Source organism: Ursus americanus, chromosome 2, assembly GCF_024610735.1.
Source record: "Ursus americanus isolate L20-20 chromosome 2, mUrsAme1.1.p, whole genome shotgun sequence".
In the NCBI taxonomy this organism is placed as follows: Eukaryota; Metazoa; Chordata; class Mammalia; order Carnivora; family Ursidae; genus Ursus; species Ursus americanus.
The window spans coordinates 101,748,249-101,761,692 of NC_142128.1; the positions used below are offsets into that span (position 1 = coordinate 101,748,249).

General features: G+C 40.2%; 1 protein-coding gene and 1 pseudogene across 1 annotated transcript in view; both read left to right on the plus strand.

Annotated features, from left to right (window-relative positions):
- SMYD3 (SET and MYND domain containing 3) overlaps positions 1-13,444 on the plus strand; it is a 691,979-nt gene that overhangs the window by 2,820 nt on the left and 675,715 nt on the right. The gene's annotated exons all lie outside the window — the stretch shown is intronic.
- LOC123790966 (small ribosomal subunit protein eS26 pseudogene) overlaps positions 1,469-13,444 on the plus strand; it is a 61,754-nt pseudogene continuing 49,778 nt past the window's right edge.

Below are 13,444 nucleotides of genomic sequence, written 5' to 3' on the forward strand. Positions count from 1 at the left end.
CTCAGTTGTGAAGTCCTTGAGAGTAGGTATTACATCTTTCAATTTTTGTAGCCCCAATGCCTGACACATAGTAAGCTTTTAGGTTGTGTTAAGAACATCTGGCTAAATTTTCCTCTAACTCTTCTTGCCTTTCTGCTCTCTTCCATTTGAATTAAATGGAATGAAAATATTTGTTTGTAACAGTAACAGTTCGGGGTGGGGGTGGCAACATAAGAAAACAGATTTATTATAATTTATTACTTCATTCTACCTGATTTCCTTTGGTCTTGGGCTATTGGAAAAGTGCTTTACTTCTTGCACATTTATTTTTATTAATAGAGAAACTTGAATCCACTAAATGGCTTCTCTTCCTTTTTTCCTCTCAGTAAGGCCTGGATTTTCACCTTGTGAGTAGAAAAAAATGAAGTATGTAAATTGGGGAAAGATTAAATGATATGAAGTTGTGACCTGAAATAATTTATATTATCCTTTTTCTGCAGTTGCTTTAGTTTAGTTTGACAGACCTGGAAAAGACTGACAAACATATTACTTGTGTTTTCTGTTTTGGTAAATGCAGCATATAAAATTCCATTGTGTTTATTTTGTTTGTAGGTCTCTCCACTTTAGTGACCTAGTTCTCTAATCTTATATCCTTGGATCCTAGCACACAGGAGATGGTAACTGTTGAAGTTGTGAAGGGATAGTATTTAAGGGAATTTTAAGTGTGTTTGTTTTTGTTGTTTAAAGTTCCAAGAGTTCTGTAGTTTCCATATCAAGAGCTGCCTCAGACATACTCTAATGATAGTTTCTTTTATTGGGTAAAGAGGATACGATAGCTCTTCTATCATTAAGGCTGAACTTGTGGCTTAGTGCCTCCCAAGAGGAAGTAGGATGGATTGGAAATGGCAAGTCCATCTTTTCCAGCCCTGAGAAAGCCCTGGTGAATTATGGGAAGAAAGGGGACAGAAATAGGGAAAACAGATTGTGAGAAATACATGTCTTTGGGTTTTTTTGAAAGATCTTTTTTTTTTTTTTTTAAAGTAATCTCTACACCCAACGTGGGGCTCGAACTCACAACCCCGAGATCAAGAGTTATACACTCCACCGACTGAGCCAGCCAACTGAAATACATGTTTTGAGCTTCTTTGTCTGGCCCAAGTTCTGGAGTTGGGGTGAATGTGTTAAGTAGGTTGAGGGGACAGTCAAAAGTAGAAGGCCTTTGGCTGTGCTTCTTATTTGGAATCTTGAGAGGGGATAGCTGTGCGGGTTGGTACTGTGCCAACATGGGGATATAGCACAGCCGTGGTAGAGGGAAGTGGCTAGACAGAGGATCCTGTGGTAGCAGGAGAGTCTGATGCTCTCATCCCACTGGGAGGGACGTGGAGGAGCTGAGGGACCTTGTGGGACAGCAGGCATCATACAACTGCAAACTGAAGGTCGGGGTCATGGATACAGTGCTGGGAGCAGGCGTGACATCCCAGAAGGCGAGATGCCACCAGTCCAGCCACGACACATGATCACCTCTTTGCAGCAGAGGTCAGTGAAGACCCACAGAGACACCAAGGTCGTAGGTCTTCTTGCCATCCATAAGGATGTCCTTTAAGCCCCATTTGGAGAAAAATTTACCTGAAAGCATCTGTTTAAATCAGCTCTGGTAAGGAATTAAACTTAGTGTCTGAATATTAACTGCAAGAGACTGAGATATCATTTGGCAACTTTTAAGGTTCTGGCTATTTCCTAGGGTGAGTGTTTATGAGGAAGATTAGATTAATTATAGAAAAAACAGCCCCATGTCCGTGAGACAGATTTGATCAATTAATAGAAAATAGAGCAGCTACATTTGAGTTACAGCATGGGTTGATACGACCAGGCAATAAAAGGCAAAAAAAGAACATTGTCTTTGGTGAGGTGATGTGTTCCTCGGCCAAGGGCTGGTCCTGGGTAGAGGCAGGAAGAAATACGTTCATATACTGAGGGAAGAAGAGTATTGGAGAAGGTAGCAGCAGCGGTTGAACCACTTGAGGACAGCTGGGGAAGTGGGTGCTGAGGGACTCAGTCTTAGAGAAGAGAATATTCTTCTAGAAGAGTGAATTGCCTCGTGGAATGTAGTAGCATAGCTGGGAAGTGCTGAGGGTCCACTTAAAACTTGTGTTCATGGGGTGCCTGCATGGCTCAGTCAGTTAAGTGTCTGCCTTCAGCTCAGGTCATGATCTCAGGGTCCTGGGATCGAGCCCCAGGTCGGACTCCCTGCTCAGCAGGGAGCCTGCTTCTCCCTCTCCCTCTGCTGCTCCCCCTGCTTGTGCTCTCTCTTTTCACTTTCTCTCCTGCCCTCTGTCAAATAAATAAATAAAATCTTAAAAAAAAAAGCCCACACACAACACCAAAAACTTGTGTTCATTTATTTAGAGTGAGAGCAGTTAGCCCGGGAGTGCTTTTTTCTCTCTCCATGGTCAGCTACTTGACCGTGAAATTTGGGTTTATCCAGGATTGCCGGGTTAGTTTAATGGATGGAGGGAAGTGGAAGTTGTCGGCAAGGGAGGTAATCAGGCACCATGATTTTTAAGCAAGGGACTGAGACCATAAGGAGGGTAGGATGATGGAGCTAGGGAAGAAGATTGTTAACATGATCAGGAAACAGAAGCTGAGGTCTTAGCTGAATTTTTTTCTCTCTTTCTTTGTTTTTTTATGAGAGAGAGAATGCCTTTGTGAGCGGGTGGGAAGTGGGGGGGGTGCAGAGGGAGGGAGAGAATCCCAAGCAGGCTACTCACCCAGCACAGGGCCCCAACTCCGGGTTCCAACTCACGAACCTGAGATCATGACTGGAGTCAAAAATCAAGAGTCAGATGCTTAACTGACTGAGCCACTCAGGTTCTCCCCACCCCCCTGCCTTTTTTTTAGATGAATTTTCTAGGTAAGTGAAGTTACCAAGAATGTTAAGCATTGGAATGAATAGTTTCAACAAAGGCAAAATTCTCACATTGGTTTCATAAGCCAAGATTTAAGGGCCTGGTAGAAAGAGCCAAGTGGAGACAGGGAGGCACTCACCTCTGTTTAAATAATGGGTAAAAGATATTCTGTGGGTTTACAGCGAATTTTGTGAAACAGGTCATTACCAGGTGCTGGTGAACTGTCGCAGACTCTCCTTGGGGAGGTGGAGGGTGGACTGAAGGCCCTTGAAGAGTAGAACCTTGAGAGATGGCTTGAAATCAGAATTTGCAGATGCCTGGGCACTGGCTAATGGACTTACCTGAGGGTCAAGGAAGGATTGATAATAAGGTGTGTTGGAAAGGACTCTGGATATAACTTCCATTTTTCTTTTTAAGTGGGAGTTATAATTCCTATTTCTTTTGCTTCTTCCTTTTCTTCTGCAAGGAGGTTTGGAAAAGGGCTGTAGGGCAGAACGCTGAGCCTGAAAACATTTGGTTCATGTGAATGCCATAGCAGAGGACGTTCTTTTTATTTTATTTATTTATTTATTTATTTATTTATTTATTTATTTATTTATTGACTTTATTTATTTGACAGAGAGTGGCAGCGAGAGAGGGAACACAAGCAAGGGGAGTGTGAGAGGGAGAAGCAGGCTTCCCGCCGAGCAGGGAGCCCAATGCGGGGCTCGATCCCAGGACTCTGTGATCATGACCTGAGCCGAAGGCAGATGCTTAATGGCTGAGCCACGCAGGCACCCCAGCAGAGGATGTTCTTAATCAGATAGGATGACCTGCTTTGTTGATAGCAATAAGTTGTTCTCCTTCTTCAGACAGCCTGGTGACTGTTCAGAGGGCTGAAGCACAGAGCTAACTGTGGGGACAGGGCTGGAGATTGCTGCCTGGAACTCAACAGTACAGTTGGGCTCACCATGTCCATGTGGCTTCTACTGGTACAGAGTGCCTGGTTTGCCACCAGTAGAGAGGGATCCTGAGTTCCCCAAATGCCAATATATCTTTGGGACCAGCCAGCCAACTGATGTCAGGTTTTTACTGTAGACCCTTTTGTCACGGGGAGGGATAACTGATTTGTTCTTATTGGAACTTTTCCTGCCCTTTGATTTCCCTTCTCTACCTGTGCCGACATCTCTGAGACCTACTGACAGGCTTCTGTAGACCTTATATGGTTGCCTTAGACCCTCACAGGAGAATTGAAGCAATGGGCTAAAACCTGTGGTTTGGCTGCTATTGACATAACAGTGTCATTTGAGACAACTGATAACATAGAACTGTGTTTCTCAAACTTCAGTCTCAGAACCCCTTTACACTCTTAAAAACTGAGAAGGATTTCATAGGAGGGGCTTTAAAAAACAGTTATTTAGGACCCTGAGTAGGTTTTACTCTGGGTAGGTTTTACTTATGTGGCCATCTCTATTGACTTTCTTGGATAAAAAATTAAAACTGGTAAGTTTTGAAAATATATTATATATTTAAACATAATTATTACATTTAACAAAGTTATTAATGAAACAAACTATTTTCTGAAACAAAAGAACACTTACTGAGAGAAGTTGCCTGCTTTACATTTTTGTGTATCTCTTTAATGTCTGGCTTACTAGAAGACCTTTGGATTCCCATAACTGCTTCTGCATTCAGTATATTGCAAAATGTCATATCGCCTCTGGAAAACTCCACTCTATACTTATGAGAGAATGAGAATAAAAAAGGCAGAAAAGGTGTTAGTATTATTAAGAAAATAGTTTTGACTTGATGGGTCTCCCGAAAGAGCTTTGGGGACTTCCAGTGGTCCCTGGACCATATTTTGAGAACCACTGTTGGAATACACTGGACATGTCTTTTTTCTTTTTTCTTTTCTTTTTTTTTTTTTAAAGTAGGCTCCATGCACAGTGGGGAATCCAACGCAGGGCTTGAAACTCAGGACCCTGATATCAAGACCTGAGCTGAGATCAAGAGTTGGACACTTAAGTGACTGAGCCACCCAGGTGCCCCTGGACATGTTTTTTGTATCATTTTGAGAGGCTGAGGTTTGTTCCTAGTATATGTTGTGAACCAGTGAACAAATTTTGGTTCTGGTTTTCTCATAAATCAGGATATATTGGGGTCAGGAACCAAGGTATGGACTTAGTGCGGCCTAGTGAGGATGACAGAGTCAAGTTTTGCTTCCCATCCTGTACCTCTAGGCTGGTTCTGGTTGCTTAGGAGTCAGGGGAGAGATGTTCCCCTGTATTGGGTATGGCCAAATACAGGATGGTGATTAACCTTGATTATCAAGGGAAAATAAGAGAGCTAGCTTTCATTTACTTGTCATCACAATATACAACGATTGAATATTATTATTCAGTAGCTAATATTTATCATAACTTAGCAATACCAGGCATGATTTTAAGTGCTTTACTTTGTGTATTACTTCACTTAATTCTCATAATAACCCCAAAAAAGTGTCAATTATGTTCCTTATAAACACAAATATGGAACATTCATACACTTGTAGGAGTGCAGTTTGATAGGACCTGTCAGCTGGGCATATGTTTTCTTGACCCTACTTGTGGAATTCTGACAAAATGACAAATAACAGTGGATGCACAAGGATACTTAGCATAGCAATTTGATAATTAAAAAGAGAATTTTCATGTCCATTAATAGGGAACTGGTTGAGTTATGGTGTAGCCGTATTATAGAACACTGTCCAGATGTTCAGATTGAAGTAGATACATTTTTACGGATTTGGATGGCTGTCCATGACACATTGTGGGGTGAATAAAGTAGAAGAATGTATACATTTTAAATAAATCTTTGTGTGTGTGTGTGTACTTGTGTGTATAGAAAAAGTTTGGAAGAGCAACCCAGAATTCTAATATGATTACTTGTGGAGAATGGAACTTGGAGGCGGGAGGGAAGATATTCCTTCGAACTTTCTATATTTTGTATTTTTTCTCCCAATCAAGCTTGTATCCTTTTTTGTAACTAGAAATTTAAATAAACTTAGAGAAAGTCTTTCTTAGACTTTGTTTCATTTGAAGTTGCATGAAACTGTGTGCTGCTTGGGATGAAGATGACTTAGAAATGCTTGACAGCTTAGATCCACTTTTTTTTTTTTTAATTTTAATCGTCAGTTGATTAGACTAAGAGTGAACCTCTTGGTAGAAAGTGAGTGAGTTCATTGGCTGGCCAGTGGCTTTAGAATTCGAACTGAGAATAGAGCTCCTCTTCATAGTCCCCATGATAGTCTGCCTCTGCGCAAGCCTGGTACTTAACTTTTCCTTGGTATTCCTGAGACATCTCAGTATCCATTAGTAAACTTTATTCATCTTCTCCCATGAGCACACAAGATGACTACATTTCTCAGCCTCCTTGCAGTTTGCCTGGGGCCCTGTGACTCATTTTCGGCCAATGGAGTGTGGGCTGGAGGTTATATGAGCCATTTCTGGGTCTGCCATGAAACATCTGTGCATCTTCCTGCTCTGTCTTCCTTGCCTGGAAGACTGTGGAGGCCACGAGTAGAGTTGGAGAAACAGGCATGAGTCATGTCATGGAGGAGAGCTGCTCTGGGGAATTGCACTTTGAGCATCAGAATGAGTGGGAGCTAGAGATAAACCTCTGTTGAGTTAAGTCACTTAGAGCAGCCCTTCTTGAACTTTAATGTGCAAATAAATCGCTCAGAGGTTTTGTTCAAGTGTAGATTGTGATTCAGTAAGGTCTGGGTTGGGTGTGAGATTCTGCGTTTCTAACAAGCTAAAGCTGCTGGTTTGCTGATCACATACAAGCAACAAAGACGTAAGAAACGGTTAAATTAAATGACATATAGCCCACTGTAAGTACTCAGTAAAAGCACTTATCAAATGGATATTCTAGCATCCTGAAATGGCACTGAATGTGACAAAAAGGAACTAGGAACTCTACATTTATAATCAAGTGTTAAATTATTCCTAAGTACACGTATACTCTTTCATGTGTCATGGGCTGTAATTTGGTTTTAGTATTATATGTGCAGAAAATAGACGAAATTGGAACCTGGAGTTATTTTTTAAAGATTTTATTTATTTGAAAGCAGAGAGCACAAGTGGGGAGAGGGGCAGAGGGAGAAGGAGAAGCAGGCTCCCCGCTGAGCAGGGAGCCCAATGTGGGGGTCGGTCCCAGGACCCTGAGATCATGACCTGAGCTGAAGGCAGACGCTTAGCTGACTGAGCCACCCAGGAGCCCCAGAATCTGGAGTTAAATTAAGATCATTTTGAACATACTGTGATTTTGGTGTTTGCAGTTGTTGCAAAACTTTTCTAGCTACTTTTGTGGAAAAGTAACTTCTTCCCGTTATAATTAAAATTTTTTTAATACTTTGGAAATAATTTCAAATTTACAAAAAAGTTGCGAGAATAAGAATGGGACAAAAAAATCTGGATACCTTTTACCCGGATTAAGTTATTAACAGTTGACATCATTTACACTCCCCCCTCCTGTCCTCCCTTAAGCCCCCCATCTTTATCCACATATACACACTTTCTTCTTTCTAAATATGTAAGTTCCATACATGCTGGCCCTTTGTCCTAAATACTTTAATATGTATTCCCAACAATCAGGAAAGTTACACATACCAACTTCATTAAATTTAACATTACCATAATACTTTACTCTATTTCCGTTTTGTCAAGTGACCCAATAATGTTCTTCATAGCATCCCCCCCCCCCTTTTAGTACAGGATCCAGTCTAGGGTCAAGTATCGTATTTAATTGTCTTATCTTTGGCCTTCTTTAATCTGGAACATTCCATAACTTTCCTTTGGCATATAACACTAACTTTTCCTTTCCTTTCTGTTTTAATAGAACTTTCCTCATTTTGGGTTTATCTAATGTTTCTTCATGGTTAGATTCAGGTTATGTGTTCTCAGCTGTGATGCTGCCTGTGCTGATGTGTCCTCAGGGTATCCCATTTGGAGGTTCACAGTGTTAGCTGCCTTTCATTGGTGGTGGTAATTGCGATCACCCACTCAAGCTGTTGTCTTGTTTTCCCTCTGTGCACAGTCCCTCATCTCCCAACTAATAATCTGTGGGAAGACATTATAAGACCATGGAAATATGCTGTTAGTTAAAATTTCCTCTAGATTTAGAATCCATGGATGATTCGTGATTGAATCTTCGGTATGATATTTGCAAAATGCTGGTTTTCCAAATACAGCACTCCCCCCACACTTAGCAGTTAGCATTCAGCTCAGCATTCCCCTGTAAGCAAGAGCCCATCCTTCTTCCTCAGTATTTGTCTATTTATTATCAGCATGGACTGATGAATTTCCTTTTTTCCCAGTTGTTTATAATTAGTTGTGTAATTATTTTGGTGCTGAGATTATCACAGAATTTTTAGTAGGAAAGCTTTCAAGTTGGATCTTCTGTCCTGTAACTTTTTTTTTTTTCCATAAAGCATTTCCTTACTTTCTTGCAAAGCAGATGTTCTGGGCTCATCCTGTAATTAGCCCATCCCAATCCTGGAATCCGGATTTCTCTGAGGATTCCTGAATTTTTCTAGTGAGGAGTAATATTAGACATCAAGGTCTGTTGCTAGGTGTGCTCACTGTTATTGCTGTGTCTTTGCTCTTTGACCTTTGTAGCCAAGTTAGGAAATATGCAGGTTCATGAAAATATGCATGCGTATATACACATATATAATTTAGAAATCGTGAGTTCACACCAACACTTTCAAGTCAGATTTCTCTCCTTAGCATTCTTTGTTGCCTTTCCTTGTTCCATAATTGTATATTTCTTCTGCCTCGGTGACACTCTTACTAACATCAACTTATTTACTCATTTATTTGACTCTGTATATCATCTAAAATTGTTCAAGAATTGCTTCATCTACATATTACTATAAGAAGCCCTACTCAGTCCAGAATAGTTGCAGTGTCCCTTCCCTGCTACTCTGCTGAAGCCTGAGAGTGTGTAGGTTAATCCTATGCTCATTTTGTGTTCTTTCTCTTTTTCCCTTCAGTGTATTTATTGGTATTAATTGGCAATACAATTGAGTTTATTTGTTTTACTTTGTTTTCAGTTTTAGATTTCCTTCCCCATTCTTACTGATTTAATTTTATATTTGGAATATGTAGAACATTGACATGCTTCCCAGACGTGAACTATAAAAAAAGAGAAGTGTCAGCCCCTCCCATCTCCGTACTGCATTTGCCCCCCCCCCCCCGGGCCCCACACTTTGCAGGTAGCCATGTTCATCATTTTCTGGTTTATCTTCTCTCTCTGTCTTTTTTTTATTGGTAAAGATAAGCACATGTATATGTTTTCTTGTTTTCCATTGATACACAGAAGGTAGCGTCCTGTATCTGCTCTTTTGTACTTGTTTTCTTAAAATATCTAGTGGAAATCAGTCCATATCGTATTTGTAGAATCTTTTTCTTTTTTATAGCTCTATAATACTGTTTTGTGTATGCCATAATTTCTAATTTCCTCTGCTTGGCCGTTTATGTAATTTCTAGTATTTTGCTATTGTGAATAATGCTGTAATGAATAACCTCACACTTACGTATTTTTGTTTTGTTGCAGGTGTGTATTCAGTGTAAATTCCTGGAAGTGGGAGTCCTAATCAAAGTGTCAATATCTATGTGGGGGGGTACCTTTTTACGTCTTGACTAGCAACGTGTAAGAGTGCTTGTTTCCCTCAGCTTTGTAGGCTGAGTGTATTCAAAAAACTTCTGAATTTTTGCCAGTCTGGTGGATGAGAAGTGGTATCTCAGTATAGTTTCAATTTGCATTTAAGTTGTTATCAGTAAATTAAACATCTTTTTTTTTTTTTTTAAGATTTTATTTATTTATTCGACAGAGAGAGAGACAGCCAGCGAGAGAGGGAACACAAGTAGGGGGAGTGGGATAGGAAGAAGCAGGCTCATAACGGAAGAGCCTGATGTGGGGCTCGATCCCATAATGCTGGGATCACGCCCTGAGCTGAAGGCAGACACTTAACCGCTGTGCCACCCAGGCGCCCCTAAACATCTTCTTTTTAAATTTTTTTATTTTTTAATTAATTAATTTATTTTTTTATTTTTTATTTTTTTTTAAAGATTTTATTTATTTATTCGACAGAGATAGAGACAGCCAGCGAGAGAGGGAACACAAGTAGGGGGAGTGGGAGAGGAAGAAGCAGGCTCATAACGGAAGAGCCTGATGTGGGGCTCGATCCCATAACGCCAGGATCACGCCCTGAGCCGAAGGCAGACGCTTAACTGCTGTGCCACCCAGGCGCCCCAATTAATTTATTTTTTAAAGACTATTTATTTGAGAGTCAGCGAGCAAGAGAGCACGAGCAGGGGGAAGGAGCAGAGGGAGAAGGAGAAACAGACTCCCCGCTGAGCAGCTAGCCTGACACAGGGCTCCACACTGGGACTCTGGGATCATGACCTGAGCTGAAGGCAGACGCATAACCGCATAACTGACTGAGACACCCAGGTGCCCCTATTTTATTTTTTTAAAGATTTTATTTCAGAGAGAGCTAGAGAGTGCAAGCATGAGTAGGGACAGGGGTAGAGGGAGAAGGAGCCTGGTGTGGGGCTCGATTCCAAGGCCCCAAGATCATGACCTGAGCCGAAGGCAGATGCTTAACCGACTGAGCCACCTAGGTGCTCCTTCTTTTTTATTTTTTAAGCAAGCTCTATACCCAATGTGGGGCTCGAACTCATGACCCTGAGATCAAGAGTTGCACGCTCTACTGAGTGATCCAGCCAGGAGCCCCTGTTAAATATTTTTTCATATGTGCAAAGGCCATATTTATATATTTTTGTGAATTGTCAGTATATATCTTTTGACCATTTGTAAGATTTCTGGTCTTTTTTTTCCCTTCAAATTTTAAGCATTTTTTTGGTACATTATCAATATTAGCTTTTTATCTTTGATAAATATTGGAAATATTTTCTCTTAGGTTGTCATTTAACTTTGATTATGATAGAGTAATTCACCCATGTCGTCTTTTAGATCTTGTGTGTTTTATTTTTTTTTGTTGTTTTAGAGAGAGAGAATGCAGGGTTGGGGGTGGAGGGGAGAGTGAGATGGAGAGTGAGATAGAATCTTAAGTAGGCTCCATGCCCAGCACAGAACAGGATGTGGGGCTCGATCTCATGACCCTGAGATCATGACCTGAGCTGAAATCAAGTTGGACACTTAACCGACTGAGCCGCCCAGGTGCCCTGGTATGGATCTAATTTTATCTTTTTCTAAATGGCTATTAGTCCCATCACCATTTATTAAAAAGATTAGAGCAAATCAGTGGGACAAAAACAGTGTATCATGTAGTAAGTGGCCTTACCTCTGGGCTTTCTACTCTGTTTCATTGGTTTATATACTCATGTACTTGTATCACACTGTTTCAGTTAGAATTACAGAGCATTTAATATCTGAAAATACTCATGTCATCTTCAGATATGTAGCCTCGTTTCTTTTTCAATTTTTAGGTCTCTCATTGTTCTTTCCAGGCTGATATACTTTGAGTAATACCTCCAGAACAGTGTTAAGTAGTGGAGGTAGTGGGCATTCTTGTATTGTTCCTGGCCTCCCTTGGGGCTTACTTATTAAGTAAGATTCTGAATTTAGGACTAATGGACATATATTTTACCATGTTAAGAAAGTGTATCCATCCATTTCTATTTTCTCAAAGAGTTTTAAATTAAGAACAGGTGCTGAATTCTGCCAAAGGCATTTTCATCATCTGTGGAGAGTCATGATTTTTTTCATTCTAGACTTATTAATATCCCACTATAAATTTACTTAAGAGAGACTATGGATCCGACTTGTATATAAGTCTTCTTCTATTTTAGGATTGCTTGGTTAGGTAAAGAGCATCATTAAAATAAAACTGTGTTTCAGCATGAAATTTTAATCAGTGGGGTGTTGTTTATGCAAATTATTTCTCTTACCCCAGTCTTGCCTAAAATTTTTAACAGTTTAACCAAACGAAGGTGATGTTTTTAATTTAAGATGCTAATAGAGTCGTGGGATAGAATAGTTGGATTGTGTCTCAGAAACAGTCCAATCTGTAACTTTTGGGCAAGAATAATCTTGTGGATGCTAAAATGAGTGGGCAAAAGTATGATCAGAAATAGGTATTTACAGTGGTGCCGGGGTGGCTCAGTTGGTTAAGCATCAGCCTTGGATCAGGTCATGACCCCAAGGTCTTGGGATCGAGCCCCGCATCAGGCTCCCTGCCTGACGGGTAGTCTGCTTCTCCTTCTCCCCCTGCCTGAGCTTTCTCTCTCTTAAATAAATAGATAGATAAAATCTTTTTTTTTTTAAGATTTTATTTATTTATCTGACAGAGAGAGAGCCAGCGAGAGAGGGAACACAAGTAGGGGGAGTGGGAGAGGAAGAAGCAGGCTCCTAGTGGAGGAGCCTGATGTGGGGCTCGATCTCAGAACGTCGGGATCACGCCCTGAGCCGAAGGCAGACGCTTAACGACTGCGCTAATCAGGCACCCCTAGACTGATAAAATCTTAAAAAAATAGATAATCACATAATTTTTAGTTTCCTTACTAGATACTTACTAAGTACAAGGGAAAAAATACAGTAACTTTACAGTAGATAAACTTGGCAGGCATCACTTTAACCAGGTGATCAAAGTTAATAACACTGATAATATGACATATTGACACGGTATGCTTCCTGATATGCACTGAGCAGGACACAACATCCCTTCTGATGTATAGATGTCAGAAATGTAGCCTGAATTCAATCATGAGGAAACATTAGAGGAAACCACATTGAGGGATAGTATACGATAATTAGGCAGTACTCTGCAAATGAATCCAGGTGGTGAATGATAGACTAAACAACCTCTTCCAGATAAAAGGACACCAAGGAAGCATGAAAACTAAAGCTTGCAAAATATGGTCCTAGATTAGAAATTGGACATTAGTGGGACAGTTGATGAAATTTGAATGAAATCTATAGATTAGCTAATAATATTGAATTAATGTTAATTTGTTTTGCAATTAATAAGTTTATTAGATATTTTGAAGACTATACACTTAGCAGAGATTACATATATTTTTTAAAGATTTTATTTATTTGTCCAAGAGAGAAGAGCACAAGTAGAGGGGAACAGCAGGCAGAGGGAGAAGCAGAGCAAGGAGCTGAGCAAGGAGCCCAATGTGGGACTCAGTCCCAGGATCCTGGGATCATGACCTGAGCTGAAGGCAGACGCTTAACCCACTGAGCCACCCAGGCATCCCGAGATTACATATTCTTGAGTAATCAAGAACTATTACAGAAATGTACCTTATATTAGATGGTAAACGAAGTTTCAACAAATCTCAAGTAATAGCTTTGTTCTCTGATTGCAGTGCAATAAAATTAGAAATTACTAGATTGAATGTTAATTTTTTTGATTTTGAAAATGGTTCTTTGATTATGTAAGATGTAAGCATCATATGATGTCCTTGTGAAGGACAAATGGAATTCTTCACTTTCTTCCAGTTTTTGTTATGTCTGAAATTATTTCAAAATGAGAAGTTAAAAATGAAAAATTTCATCTTTTTGAGGTA